Here is a 14,633-nt window from a genome sequence, read left to right as displayed (position 1 = left end):
TTAGTGGAGCATGAGGTCATTGTAAGTGAAATAAGTCAATTGCAGGAGAAATATCACATGATCTCACTGAAATGTGGAATCTTAAACATTTCTGACCTTATAGAAATAAAATACATAGTCATTGCTGGAGGTCGAAGTTGGGGATAGAAGAGGCAAGGTTGGAAGTAAGAGCAGTTTACATAGGTAGGTAGATAGGTAGATAGATAGATAGACAGATTTTCCTTATGTTAGAAATCTAAAGATTTCTATTAGTAAGATTAAAATAGACAATGTTCTTGTATTGTTTATTTTTGTATCTTAAGAAAAGGAACGGAATGGTGCAGTGGTATAACAGCCTCACCCTCCTCTTGCAGTTCTGACATCCCATATGGGCACCAGCTCTTGTCCCAACTGTTTTACTTTCAGTCTAGCTCCCTGTTTATGACCTGGAAAGGCAACAGAAGATGGCCCAAGTCCTTGGGTCCTTGCATCTTCATGGGAGATGCAGATAATACTCCTGGCTCCTTGCTTCAGATAAGCTCTGCTCCAGACATTTTAACTATTTGGGGAGAACCAGTGGATGACAATTCTCTTTCATTCTCTGTAAATTTACTTTTCAAATAAAAATAACTAAATTGTAAAAAAAAGTTAATAGAAATTCTAAAAAAATGAAAAATATGATTTTAATGTTTTCACTATGAAGAGCTACAAATACTTTAAAGGACAAATATATTTACTCTGATGGCACAGCACACAATGAGTATATGTAACAAATCAGCAGATATTACACTTTACATATGTATTTAAAATAAAAATAGGAATGTCAGTAATCAAAAACTGAGAATTACAGTGTGGAACTGGGAAGATGATGATCCAGAGGAATGAATTTTGGTTCTCTATTACAGAATAGGGTAAACATTTAAACAATCACAATATTTTAATAACTCAAAATAGCTTGAAGAAAAATATTTTTAAAATCACTCACTGTATAGAAATGATCACAAACAAAGGTAATGAATATTGCAGTGATCCTGATTTTAACATCATTTCATGTATTCATGAATGGAAACAGTGTACTGAACGTAATATAAAGCCAATTATTCATCAATGTATCATATTGAAAGGGTTAAGGGAAAGAAAAGAATACCCACATGAGCTAACCATCATGTACGAAGATGTTTTTAGACATGACAGAATTATTAGTCCCTTAAAATTTTGTTAGAGAATTGAAGCTGTTACTGTTACAGAATGAAACGTGTTTAAAACAGCATCAGAGAAACAGGGAATAAAAATCAAAACCCTAATGGGAGTCAAAGTATTAGACAAAGTATGCTATTATTATTATATTTTTAATTTTTTTCTTCTATGGCAGGAAATAAATAGTAGAATTAGAAAAATGCACAATCATTTGACTCTGATAAATCTAGCAAGAAAAATTTGAGAATATCACTAACATCTATGGCCATACTGCCCTGAACACACCCGATCTCGTCTGATCTGGGAAGCTAAGCAGGGTCGGGCCTGGTTAGTACTTGAATGGGAGAATATCACTTGCACAGATAAAAGGAAGGAAGCAATGACATCCTTCAAAATGTAAAGATACTGCTTGCTGTCCTTAATATCTTCTTAAAATTTTCACTATAGTTTCATCTCCGTTAACTTTTGTTACTGCCAACCTATAAAGAAAAGGGTTTTTTTATGCATTTTCAGTTAAAAACAGCAAGAGCCCCATTGTGTGAAGCATGAATAACTTGACAAGCCTGCACTGTGTACCTCCTACTGAGTACAGGTTTACTGTATCCCTGAATCCTGAGAGGTACCCTCCATCCTGCTGGAAAACTCCTTGTTTATATGTGGAGTTTTGGCTTTACAAAATAGTTCAACAATGTGATTTACGGTAGCATTCTCAGTCCATGTTCAGCAAGTTCCGTCACTGGAGGAAACAAGAGGATGAAGTTTGTGAATTTAAACAGACGTGTGTCTGGACAATAAGAACCAAAACTTGGGGCCCAAACTTTTCTGTTGTGAAGTGTTCTGAGAGCATTGTCACATGCCCTTGCTGGGGAAAATAAACACTGTCTGCCCAGCTCGTGGGAATGGGCTCCTGCAAGCTACCACGTGGTATATCTGGACTCTGCCTGTAACCCCTTCTTTTGCTCTTGTATTCTCCAAGGTAGCCGTGTTACAAAGTATAGCCAATATACAGTGACATTTCTGACTTCTGAAAACATCTAGCAAATGATATATCCAAGCATGATACTGAAGACCACCAAAGCTCATTCCTATAAGTGAAACGACGTATCACATATCCAAAATGCTGATGCTGCTTTTTGTTTCTCATTTACTTATAGGAGAAAGTGTCCCAAATGTGATTAACTACATGTTTTAAATTACTGCACAAGTATCTTCATATATTTTTAAAACAGCAGATTTTTCTTAAAGGTAGGTTTTAAATATATACATATATACGTATATACATATATACACATATTTGTATATATATTTATATGTGTGTATACATACATATATAACCATATATAACCATATATATAACCATACATATATAACCATATATATATAACCATATATACATATATAACCATATATACATATGTGTGGAAAATGAATCATAGACAATATTGTGGTAAAGCAGGTTACGCAACCTCCCTGTGATGAGCCCGGGGCTGTTTTGGTTATGAACAGCAGTTGGAAGATACCTCTCTTGTTCTGAGTCTCTCCCACCATTTCTGTTGCAAATAAGCAAAAATCTTTTTTTGTTAAATACTCTTCAGATAGCAACCTTTAGACATAAGATCCTCACCTGTCACCTTATATAAATATTAGCTCTGGATGGATCAAGGGCCTACATCTGTAGCCAGAAACCACCAAACTATTAGAGGGAAATTTAACAAACTATAGGCATTGGTAAAAATTCATAGAAATGTTACCTAAAACACAGAGAATGAAAGCCAACTTAAATAAACGGAGGCCGCATTACACTTACAAGCTTCTGTACAGCAAAGGAAATGATCAATAAAGTGACAAAGCAACCAACAGAATGGGAGAAAAATCTTTGCAAACTAGAGTACATAGGGGACTAATGCCCAGCATTTACAAAGAGCTTCAGAAACTCAAGAACAGCAAAACAAATGATGCTATGAAGAAATGGTTGAAGAAAATGAGCAGGCATTTTTCCAAAGAACAAATTCAAATGGCTAATAGATTTGAAAAAAAAAAAAAAAGTACTCAGGTTCCCTAGTTGTCAATGCAATGCAGATAAAAATCATAGGGAACATTGACTTAACTCCAATGAGATTGGCCTACATTCAGAACTCTATTAATAAGACTTACTGATGAGGATGTAGGGAGAATGTTACCCTCCTTCACCTTTGGTAAGAGCATAGGCTAGTACAACCACCATGAAAGCCAGTATGGAGAGTTCTAACAGAAGTGATAATGCTTTATGAACAACTATTTCAATGCTTGGAATATAGCCAAAAGAAATGAGATTGGCATGTAAGAAAAGGTTCTATAATCCTGTATTCATAGCAGCACAATCTACAATAACAAAGAGACGGAAACAGTTCAGATGGCCATCAAAACAAGAATGGATTAAGAAACTGTGCTACACCTACCCCCATGGAATACTACACAATGATCAAAAAGAATGAGATTTTACCAGCTGCAACAAATTGGCTGCAGCTACAGACCATTAAGCTCACTGAAATAAGCCAATCCCCAAAGGAGAAATATTATATATTCTGTCGAGATAAGGCCACATTCATGCAAAATATAAGATAATTAAATATATAGGTAGGCTTGTATTTACATAGATTTATCCATAGTCTCTATATAATGGAGGCAAGTATACTATGACGTAAAAATACATTGCAGTATGCATCTCTGCTTCTGAATAAAAGATGGACTCCAAGTGAAACTGCTAAAAATATTCTGATACTAGAATACTGGCCTTTATGCCATTGCCTATACTTACAATGTCAGGGTACACTTAGATAGAAGAATGATGGACTTGTGAATGTTCTTGAGGGACTAAAATTTCTTTTACAATATTGGGGAAAGCAGTGGAGGGGGATGGATGGAGTAAGGTGGAGGGGAAACTCCTCAGCCCAAGGAATTTTATCATGAAAAAATAAAGATTTAAAATATAAGTACATAAAAATGCAGACATGTTACCCACAGACAACCTACATAGAAACTTTATAGATTCAAAGAACCAGGTTAGCTGACAATGAAAACCAATGAACATCATGAACGAACACTTTTAGAGAAGTAGAAATCAATTCAAGCAAATCCAAAATCTGCTAGTAGTAGTAACAAAACACACACTCAAATATTTTGTTGAAAGGATATTTAACTCTAACATAAGACTATTCCACAAATCAGTGTCATATAATAGGTCTGCAAGGAGCAGTGGTATATTTGGATGTTTGCATTTTACCAGTATGTTTAAAAAGAATGTTCTAAAGGCTGTAAACAGTTCAGAAAAGACATGCATTAAAAGAAAATAGAAAGACAAAATATGCCACTGATTTTCAAACTATGTCTAAGCAATATTGGTATATTTTTTCCTGCTGTATTAATTTTTTATGTTGTACTCTGCATGCTAACAATTAAAATGCACTTGCAAATAAGTTAACAGGAAACTACAGGAATACAGAAATAGAGAAAAATTGTGAAGAAAATAAAATTTTAAAATACAGAAAAATACTCATGTAAAGGGAAAATCTACAAGTAAAAAGTGACCATGAAAAAACAAGAAACAAGAAATTGTTTTCATTAGTGATAAATATTTTGGTTGTCTTAAGACTTACCCTATATGAACTGTTTGCTACAGTTCTGGTTTCTAATTTTTCAGAAATAAAGTTTGAGTGAGGAACCTGATTTGTGATGCAGCACATTTAGCTTCAGCCTGCAATGTCCCATCCTTAACAGAATGTTTGTTAGACTGCAAGCTGCACTGCTTTCAGTTCAGCTTGTTTGCTAGATGCACTCAGGAAGGCAACAGGAGACAGCCCAAGTATTTACATCCCAGCCATCATGTAGGTGATCAGGATGAAGCCCTGTCTTCTGGCTTCAGACTAACCCATCTCAGCCTATGGTGGCCACTTGCGGAGTGAACCATTGGATGAAAAATCACTCTCTCTGTACCTACTCTCTCTGACTGGCTTTGAAATAAACCAATGTATAAGTAAGTAAATTTTGTGTATGGAGAAAATGAAGATTCATAATGAAATCGATAAAATTTTAGAAGAGAAATTAATCTTTGGCAACTTTTGACATTTCTCTTCAAACATGAACAGAATCTTTACTATATTTAGAGTTTATAAAACTCTGATATTCAGATACAATGTATTCCTTCAACATTATCGATTTCCTCTTTGAGGATTTGCAACTTAAGTTCTCACTCACCTAAACTAATTCAGTATGACTAACTACAAGTGAAATAAAACTGGAAGCATTGTCCCAGGTAAGTGCATAAGTACCTTTGCTCAAATTACTTGAATCATGATTCTTCTCTTAACTCCACAATGGTCAGATTCTGTGAAACTTAAAATAAATATTAAATTGTTTTGTGTATTGTCCATTTATAGGCCTATTACAAAACAGTAAAAATTAAAATCTGTGATTTTTCTATTTTTAGTGTAATGACAGTGTCTGAATGCATTGTTTTCTCTAGATAAAATGTTTCTTCGTTTCTTAGTGTTCTAGATGTTAAGAAACTTATCCTTGGTTATAATTTTATGACTCTAACTTTATCACCTCTAGCAATTCACTGTTCTGTTTGCATTGTTAGTGTTAGGATGTTGCTTTTCTTGAGGAATTTATTTTTTTCTCTTTTAATGAAGTCTCTTTTAGTTTAAAAGATTTCTCAAGGACATAGTGCTAACTCCTGGGATTGCTAAGCAATTTACTGTTCTATGAATAATTTCCAAATTGCTTGTTAAAATTTATTATATACAAGGGAAATAGGTTGAGAATTTTATAATAAATTTAATACATGACAAAACTGTACTCTTGTGACAGTAATACCAGCTTCTATTTAAAAAATAAATATAAAGACATCCAAAAACTAGACTATTACACATGAGAGGCATCTGAAAAACATGCTTGTATACGTAAGTAGAAAACTGTGTATTTCGCTTTATTGGTGTCATTATTCCTGGGCAATGCAAGAACATTGGTGCTGCTACTGCCTGCTGATCTGATCCCTGTCAGTCTGAGCCCTGCTGATATCAGCAATCTGTTGGATACTTTTCTAGTATACTTACTACAAGTCTTTTTTTTTCTACAGCTATGCAGAAAATCAGTAACTCTGTAATGCACTCATTATAGGTGTAAGTAGTCCTTTCTTTCACACCCATTTTATTGATGAACCATTACTATTAGTTACAAACATGTAGCGAGTGTACATGTTGCAAGCGTTTATTCTGTACCTTGTTGTGTCAGTCCCTAAAAAGGAAAGGGGAGAACAACTCCATGGGTGAGATTTGGTAAAGATGTTGCATTATGAAGATTCATTCTATCTAGAACTTCAACTTCATCTTGACTGCACCATATGAGACAAAAAAATGACCTTCATTCATACAGAATGATGTCAGTCAGGAGGAAGCATCACCCATGTTAATAACTATTATCCAGAGTGGTATTTGCATATTTCCATTCACAACAGAGTATTTATGCTAATAGACAAAAGTAACAATGTTTAAAAAACATCTTGGTTTTATACATGAAAAAAATATTTTCTGTTGCTTCTGCAGACTGATGTCCTATCACTAATGGCCAAATAAGTATCATGTAAGGCCAGGCATTTTGAAAGTCCAACTTTCTCACTTTGTTTCACAATCATACAAAATAGCTAGAAGTAGCAGGCCTCCAACAATATGTCAAATTCCTGGACAGATTATACATTTTACAGAAAATTTTCTACAAATGCAGTCAATACATTAGTAAAGCATTTTCTTGCTATATGTGATGTGAAATCAGCAATGAATTATTTATATGAGCATTGTTTCTGAATACAAATCAATGTAAATTGATTTTCATAATATATATAAATTGAACTTTTTTATGTCTCATAAATATGGTTTTAAGAATAAGATATTTCTCCCTTCTCTCATCCTTTTTTTTTAATTTCTGCGATGATATACTTTCAATCTACTTTATAATCACATTAGTCCTCTAATACATAAAGAATTTGGTAAGCAGTTAGTAGGAAAAACACTTTCCCATCAAATTTTGGAATATTGATATTGTTATTTGCATAAATGCATATATGTAATGCAAAGAATGAAAGACCTAGATCTTTTATTCCCCAAAATGTAAGTTAAAGAAGCAAGTAATTATCTATTCTCCTAATCACTGATACATTTCCACAATGTAATTCACTTGAGGAAAAGAATCATGAAAGAAATTAGACATTAAAAATAAAATATAGACAGACGCAGCCTATCAATGCATATACAGATAAAAATGTGAGACAGTGATAGGCTAATTAAAACCAGGAATGTACAGAATTAGTTATCTTCCATTAAGAAATAGGATTAACTGGAAACATTTTGAAACCACACTTATGAAGATGTGTAGACCTATGGAGATAAATGATTACATTCAGGGATTTAGCAACTGAAATAATCCAGGTGGCGGACTGTAATTTGTATGTTTGATTCAATATTATTTTTAATGAAAACTATCAAAGTGCTTAAATTATATATGTGTGTTCTTATTATAGCTATAAAGCATAAAATTAAATTTGTTCATATAGAAACTATTTTGTGATAAATGCATTTTATTATTCTAATAGAACTGAAGATGTAAATTTTAAATCTTGTAATTCAACTACCTTCCTTTAGAAAAATATCATATTAATTCATTTCTGATCAATGAGAAGGGGCAAAGTAATCTCAGTTGATGAGCCGTTGCTGCTTATGTGATTCAGTAGCTATTTTTGCAGCCTTGTTCGTTTCTTTAAAAGTCAAAGTAACATAGAGGAAGACAGCAGGACAAAGAAAAACAAGGAGACAAAGGAAGAAGCCTTTTACTAGCTGTTTCACTTCTTAAATAGCCTCAACAACAAGGAGTAGCCTCTAAGTCAGAAACCTAGAAGTGTAGCTCTGTCGCCTACTTCAGTTACTAGGGAGGAAGCACTTAGGTCATCCTTTCCTGCTTCTATGGGAGAATTAGCAGGAATCATCATTGAAAATGGCGCAGTTGGAACTAGAACCAGTGTTCATATGGATGCCAGCATTACAGGAGATGATTTGACACACTGCTCTAAAAATACCAACCTGGTTAATTTTGTAATATCATAAAATGATCACTAATAATCTGTAAGGAAATACTAAATGATTGACACCTGTTTTGTAATTGCAGCTTTACCATACACCATTTCAATTCCTACATAGAAACATAATGCTTGGAAAAGTCATATAGTCTAGCAAACAGGCAGCAAGGAATGTATCAACTGATTTGATTAGCAGATCAGAGATGGACAGCTTCAGCCATCTCAGTTGGCTTTTCTTCCATTTCGTTAAATAAGTTATTCTTCAATTTAAAAATGGTTAACAATAGTAAAACAGAAAAAAAAATAATGTTACTGGATGCTGACCCCTTGCCAACTTTAACAAAAGCAAACATTACATAGAGAAATGTTACTCTTGAATCATGACAGACTGTATTCTGAATCAGAAAACAAATTTTCATGTTCTTTTTATCCTTCCCACAGTACATCATCCATCATGTTGTAAATGTTATTCATGTATTTAATAATTGATTATCAAGATAGATATGAGAGAGAAGAGACAGACATACAGAAAGAACAAAAGAAAGAGAAGGTGGTTAAGAGCAAAGAGAGAATAAGAAATAGCTAGACGAGTTACTTCCAAGTTGCTTAAATAAAAGACAATGGAGTTCATGGAACTAAAGCTCCTTCAATCACTTAATGCATTCTTAGTATGCAGCTGTACTTCCTAACACTGTATTTGGCAGAAAATATGTGTTGGTGGAGACAAAGTGATGTCTTCCCTCACGGAGATTAGAACTCTAGAGAAGGAAAAGACAATCAGGAATAGTCAGCATCAAGCATGGTGAGTGGCAGGCAAAGTATGTGCTTCTGAGAAGATGTTTACAAAGAGCTATCTCACCAGCCTATTTGAAAAACAAATAAGCCTTTCTAGAATTGAAGAAGGAATAGTGAATTATAAATACTTCAGCACACCAAAAAGAAAATTCTAAAGAATTATTTGGTGTTCCAGAGTCTTCAGATGTACAATCATTCATTTTCAGGAATAGATGTGCTTTTGCTTCCATATAGAAGTTTCCATCCAGAAATCCATATGAGTTTAAAATGGCTTAAGCAAAATTCAGTTACAATTGCATAGCAATCAGCTAAATTCTAGGCCATTCCCATTGCTTCATGTATTCTGCTCACACAGACAAACACAATGATTCTAATACGCTTTGCTGCTCATTTAGCTTTAGTAGTTTGTATCATGTGTTTTTTGATTGTTTGTTTGATGTTGTTTTTTCCTTTTATTGAGAAGCAGCCATGAGACTGGAGGCTGCCTGGTGGCACCCCCTGCTGAAACCCAGGAGCACAGCCACACCAACCAGGAGCACCACTGTGGCCAGGCCTAAGCCCAGCACGGTGACACTAGAAAAAAACATGGAACGCTTCACAAATTTGCGTATCATCCTTGCGCAAGGGCCATGCTAATCTTCTCTGTATCATTCCAATTTTAGTATATGTGCTGCTGAAGTGGGCACTCATCTGTGCTTTATTACACAGACAATTTCTAATAAATGTTCTGTCTGCAGATATGAGACATGTTGCTGTTATGGCATGCAGATAAATCTTGTAAGACCAATCATATTTATTATTTTCGAGTGTTAGGAAGTGATTTTTCAGAGGAAGCTTTCCAGCATTACTCTTTTTTTATTTCATTTATTTTTTAGTTGAAAAGTTATATATACAAAGAGGAGGAGAGACAGAGAGGAAGACCTCCCATTCGTTAATTCACTTCCCAAGTGATCTATACAGCCGGAACTGCACCAATTCGAAGCCAGGCGCCTGGAGCCTCCTCCGGGTCTCCCATGTGGGATTACACCCGGCACCCATGTGTGATCCTGACACATGCAAGGCAAGCACATTAGCCAATAGGTTACGTGTCAGGCCCAAGCATAACTTTTGGTTTAGACAGCATTTGTGCTGACATCTAAATGGTGAGTAATGGATGTTTTGAAACTGTGTGGAAAGAAGTTTCCTGGGAGAGAGAACACTAAGTGAAAAACCAAAACCATTAGCTAGTACAAAATTGGCAGGATTAAGTGTGTGGTAGGACAATGTAGAATGGGCCTGCAAATAATCAGGACATGAGGCCAGGGAGATGAGCAACAATCCTCTCATGGTTAAGAGATTTCATTTTAATTTCACGGTAACAGATAGATGTTGAAAGAGTGGTACAATCTCATATTTCTGATAAACCAATGGGTATCAGAAAGAGAAGGAATGAGGGAAGGTGATGATAGAGAAGCTTCTAGTTAGCCACAAGATAACCAACCCTGAGAAAGCTTTAATGGATGCCTCAAACTCTGTTCAAGACGATGCAAAGTGAGCCAGCGAGAGCATTTTGTATTGAGTTTTGTAGAGCAAGTTAGGATCCAGATTTTCTCTTTGTCAATATTCTATCATTGAACGCTCAACTTGCTTGAAAAGTTAATTTCTACTTATGTTCCAAAACTCGATTGAAATTTCTGTTTCCATTTATAGGATCTTCTTACAACAAATCCCTGTAATAACAACACCATCCCCGCTTCTGGCCACCACTATGGTTTATACATGATTCTATTGCAGTTTTGTACACGTGTGTTTTTCCTTTTTAAAATTAAAAGTTTCTTAATCTCCATATCTTACTCATCTCTGACAAAATTAGTTTTTCTAAAGCAATACACAAAAATAAATGCTACATAAAACTACTTTTAAGAAAATTGTCAAGTTTTGTTAACTTTCAAAATAGGGATGTGTATAATATAGAAAATTATGTGGAATTTCAAATATATTATATAAAATACAGTTTGACATGAGCACCATATCAAAGGTTTGAATATCTCCTTCATTGAATAAATGTTTTTATCATTATGAAGAATTTGTAATTCAACATTGTGCATTTTCTGATGTTCAATAGTGTATGAATACCACAAATACCATGATAAAGCGCTTGACTTTATCATGGCACATGTAGTATATATTCTCTGGGCGTATTTTATGTCTCAGCCCAATGGACAATGATGCTGGAAATCAAGCTGTGTCCTGCACAACTCCACATGACTGTGGTGTTTAGTCCAGTATTCATCATAATTCAAATCTTATAATATTTGAAAGATAGATTTATTAAGAAAATAAATTTGACTGTTCAAAATATTTTTCCATGTAATTACTTGAGGAAAGAAATTGTAATTGTCATGTAAAATTAGGTTACATATACGATGCTCAAGAAAATAATGCAAAAGCAAATTATGAGAAGAATGTGCATGGATTGCAAATATTTCACAGCAAATAAACATTTTGAATCTTGTTTCTTACAATTTGAAAAGTTTTCATTTACTCTGTAATTGCATACATATACACATATATACACACACACATTCAAAAGGTGTAAGGTAAGAACGCAAAGAAAACAAGAGATTTGTCTGAAGACCTTAAATTTCAAATTCTTCAAAATGCACCATCATAAAATGTTAAATGTTAACTGTTCTAATTACTAAAATCTTAGCCAAATCAATTTCCTGATAAATTGCAGGAAATGAAAAAATAAACATGGGTTGTCCAGGAAACAGACATCAAGTTGTAGAAAAGTTACCAGCAACTCTGTTCTAAAATTTGAGCGAAAACTCCTTGTGCTTCAGTCTTTTCTAGTAAAATCTTCATTGAGATGCTTGAAAATAAAATAATCGCTTGTTTGGCATGCAGTTAGCTAGTAGCCCCAGTCATTTCTGTTTGTTACTGTGTTTTCACCTGAGTGTTCATTTAATCTGCACAGCTGCTAACTGACAGTGATGGGAAAAGACTAAGCATGGCTGCCTTGCCTGGGGCAGTTCACCCACACAGCTTTCAGGACTGCCTCCCACACTCCCAACATGCTCTAAGCAGGGAAGTAAATTCCATGGTATCACTTTATTGTAATGAGGGGAAGGAAGGGAGCCTCTGGCAATAATTTCTATGATTTTTTAGTGCAAGACATAATTAATTGCAATTTATAAAGCTTTTACTGGAACAACAACAAAATGCTAACATCATAAACCAAACGCCTCCCTGACGTCTTTGCTCCCTCCCCCAGATGTAAAATCTGTGATGCAGGCGTTGAAATGCATCAACTGAATCAAACTCAACTGTTAAAGTAACTACAGTTACTTCTGTTTGTTTAAAGCATTGGGTTAATACTAAATAGAATAACACAAAAAAAGACCTGCAAATTCTCCTTGCATATTAAACAACATGGATTGTCATATCAATATTTGATGTTGCAGTTTTTGTTTATCATTTACTTTTAAAATATGTATTTTAGAATTCCCTCTTCCCTCACTAGACTACATACAACTTGAAATCATTTGCTATTATTATTATTATCTTGGAATGGCACAGGATGTCTAACTAATAACTACAAATGAAATGGCATTTATTTAATGAGCTGGTAGAGTAAATATATAAGAATAGAAAACATGAATTTTTTGACAGATCTGTAGACATTAAAACAAATGGATTGTGAATCTACTGATGTATTTCCATGTATATTTTGATTTTCAATTATGTTCTATATCATAAATTACCTTATAATAAATCGTTATGAATATTAACCTTTCAAAGAATTAAGGATTTTCAAGCACTTATTTTGACCTTCTGCTATTTTAGATAATTAAATAATTAGTTATGTCATCCACATAAACATCACCTGCTTATTTAGCCAAAGGAAATAAAAAGTTTTCAAAAATATTCTGTTTATTATTGGGCTATTAGAGATAAGCAAGTTTGTTCAGAGATGGTGTTATTTTACAGCTTGAGACCATTGCATTTCAGGCATAAATATACCGGGGGGAACAGAAAGCAAGCAGAGTCAAGCTTCACAATGCACTCGTATAGAAAATTAAGACTGACCTGCTACTATGGAAAATAAAAATAATTAAGGGAAAAACACAAGAGTAGCTTAAAATAACAACATAAATATTGGCAAAGATAATGCCTGAAGCAAGTTTAAAGAAATAATAATCGATCTTTGGAAAATTTGAGGAAACTTCCATCCCTCTGGGGGTGGGAGGGAAGTAGGAATTTAGAAGGTAACAATTTAAAACACAGCAAACGGGCCCAGCTGCGTGGCCAAGCAGCTAAAGTTCTCACCTTGAAAGCCCAGGGATCCCATATGGGCGCCGGTTCTAATCCCGGCAGCTCCACTTCCCATCCAGCTCCCTGCTTGTGGCCTGGGAAAGCAGTCGAGGACGGCCCAATGCATTGGGACCCTGCACCCGCGTGGGAGACCAGGAGGAGGTTCCTGGTTCCCGGCTTCGGATCGGCGCACATCAGCCATTGCGGCTCACTTGGGGAGTGAATCATCGGACGGAAGCTCTTCCTCTCTGTCTCTCCTCCTCTCTGTATATCTGACTTTGTAATAAACTGAATAAATCTTAAAAAAAAAAAAACCATAGCAAAGGTTGGAAGAGGAGGGTGCTTTAGCCTTTAAATAGGTGAATGCGAAATATGAAGCAAGTACAGGTAGACAGATGTGAGGAGAGCCAGTTACCCGAATTCCCATTGAACTAGTAAGTAAAGGTGAGAATCCATTGCCAGCACTATCTGTGAACTGGAAAGTGATGGGGTGAAATCACAATACAACCCTTACTAAATGCACTCCTTGCAGGAGTGGTTTGTAGACAAGGCAGCAGGGAGAAAGTTCTGTAAGGGACATCAACTCTATAGGGGCCATGGAATTCCAGCTTTTGGGCTCCTTGTTCACAACAGAGTTTCTTCGTCTTATCACAATTTAACTTGCTTTCATTCTTACACTCGATTTTGGACTTTTTCTTTGTATTCAGCATCAGTTCTGTGAAACAGAAAGATCTGTTCTCCATAAACACGAAACAGGCAACGAAAGATGCTGCAAGAAGCAGAATAATTAAGCACAGATTTAACTAAAATATTAAAAGATGTTTCAACAAAGTGCTGTTTAATCTAGCAATACTAACCTAAAATGTAAATGGATTAAATTACTCAGCCAAAATAGGTAAGTTGAATTAATATTAAAAAAAGGTAAGATCTCACTTTATGTTCCTGCAATTGACAAAAATAATGTATGGTTTGACAATAAATAGGTAGAGAAAGATTAGGCAGTTAGAAGTCCAAATTTAACCAGACTAGTAATACTTATACTAGGTAAAATAGACTTTAAATTAAAAACTTTGAAAAGAAATAAGTAAGTACATTATATGTTGATTAAAGACATTAAATCATAAATGATAAACAAAATATAATAACACCTAGACATTTACAGTAAACATGAACACCTAAACGAGGAAATAGACACCAATGCAAGAATAGTTGGGTTGGGCTTGGCAGTGTGGCCTAGTGGCTAAGGTCCTCTCCTTGATCC

At 34.7% G+C, this 14,633-nt stretch overlaps 1 non-coding gene across 1 annotated transcript; it reads right to left on the bottom strand.

The window, feature by feature from the left end:
• Window positions 1–9,655: 9,655 nt before the first annotated feature.
• Window positions 9,656–9,762, bottom strand: LOC118759033 (U6 spliceosomal RNA). Its single transcript, XR_004995941.2, has one exon. It is a non-coding gene; the product is annotated as a U6 spliceosomal RNA (small nuclear RNA).
• Window positions 9,763–14,633: the final 4,871 nt, after the last annotated feature.

This window comes from Ochotona princeps, chromosome 7, assembly GCF_030435755.1.
Source record: "Ochotona princeps isolate mOchPri1 chromosome 7, mOchPri1.hap1, whole genome shotgun sequence".
NCBI classification, from domain to species: Eukaryota; Metazoa; Chordata; class Mammalia; order Lagomorpha; family Ochotonidae; genus Ochotona; species Ochotona princeps.
Note: the sequence above shows the minus strand (reverse complement) of the source record. Positions and strands in the feature narration are given on the sequence as shown.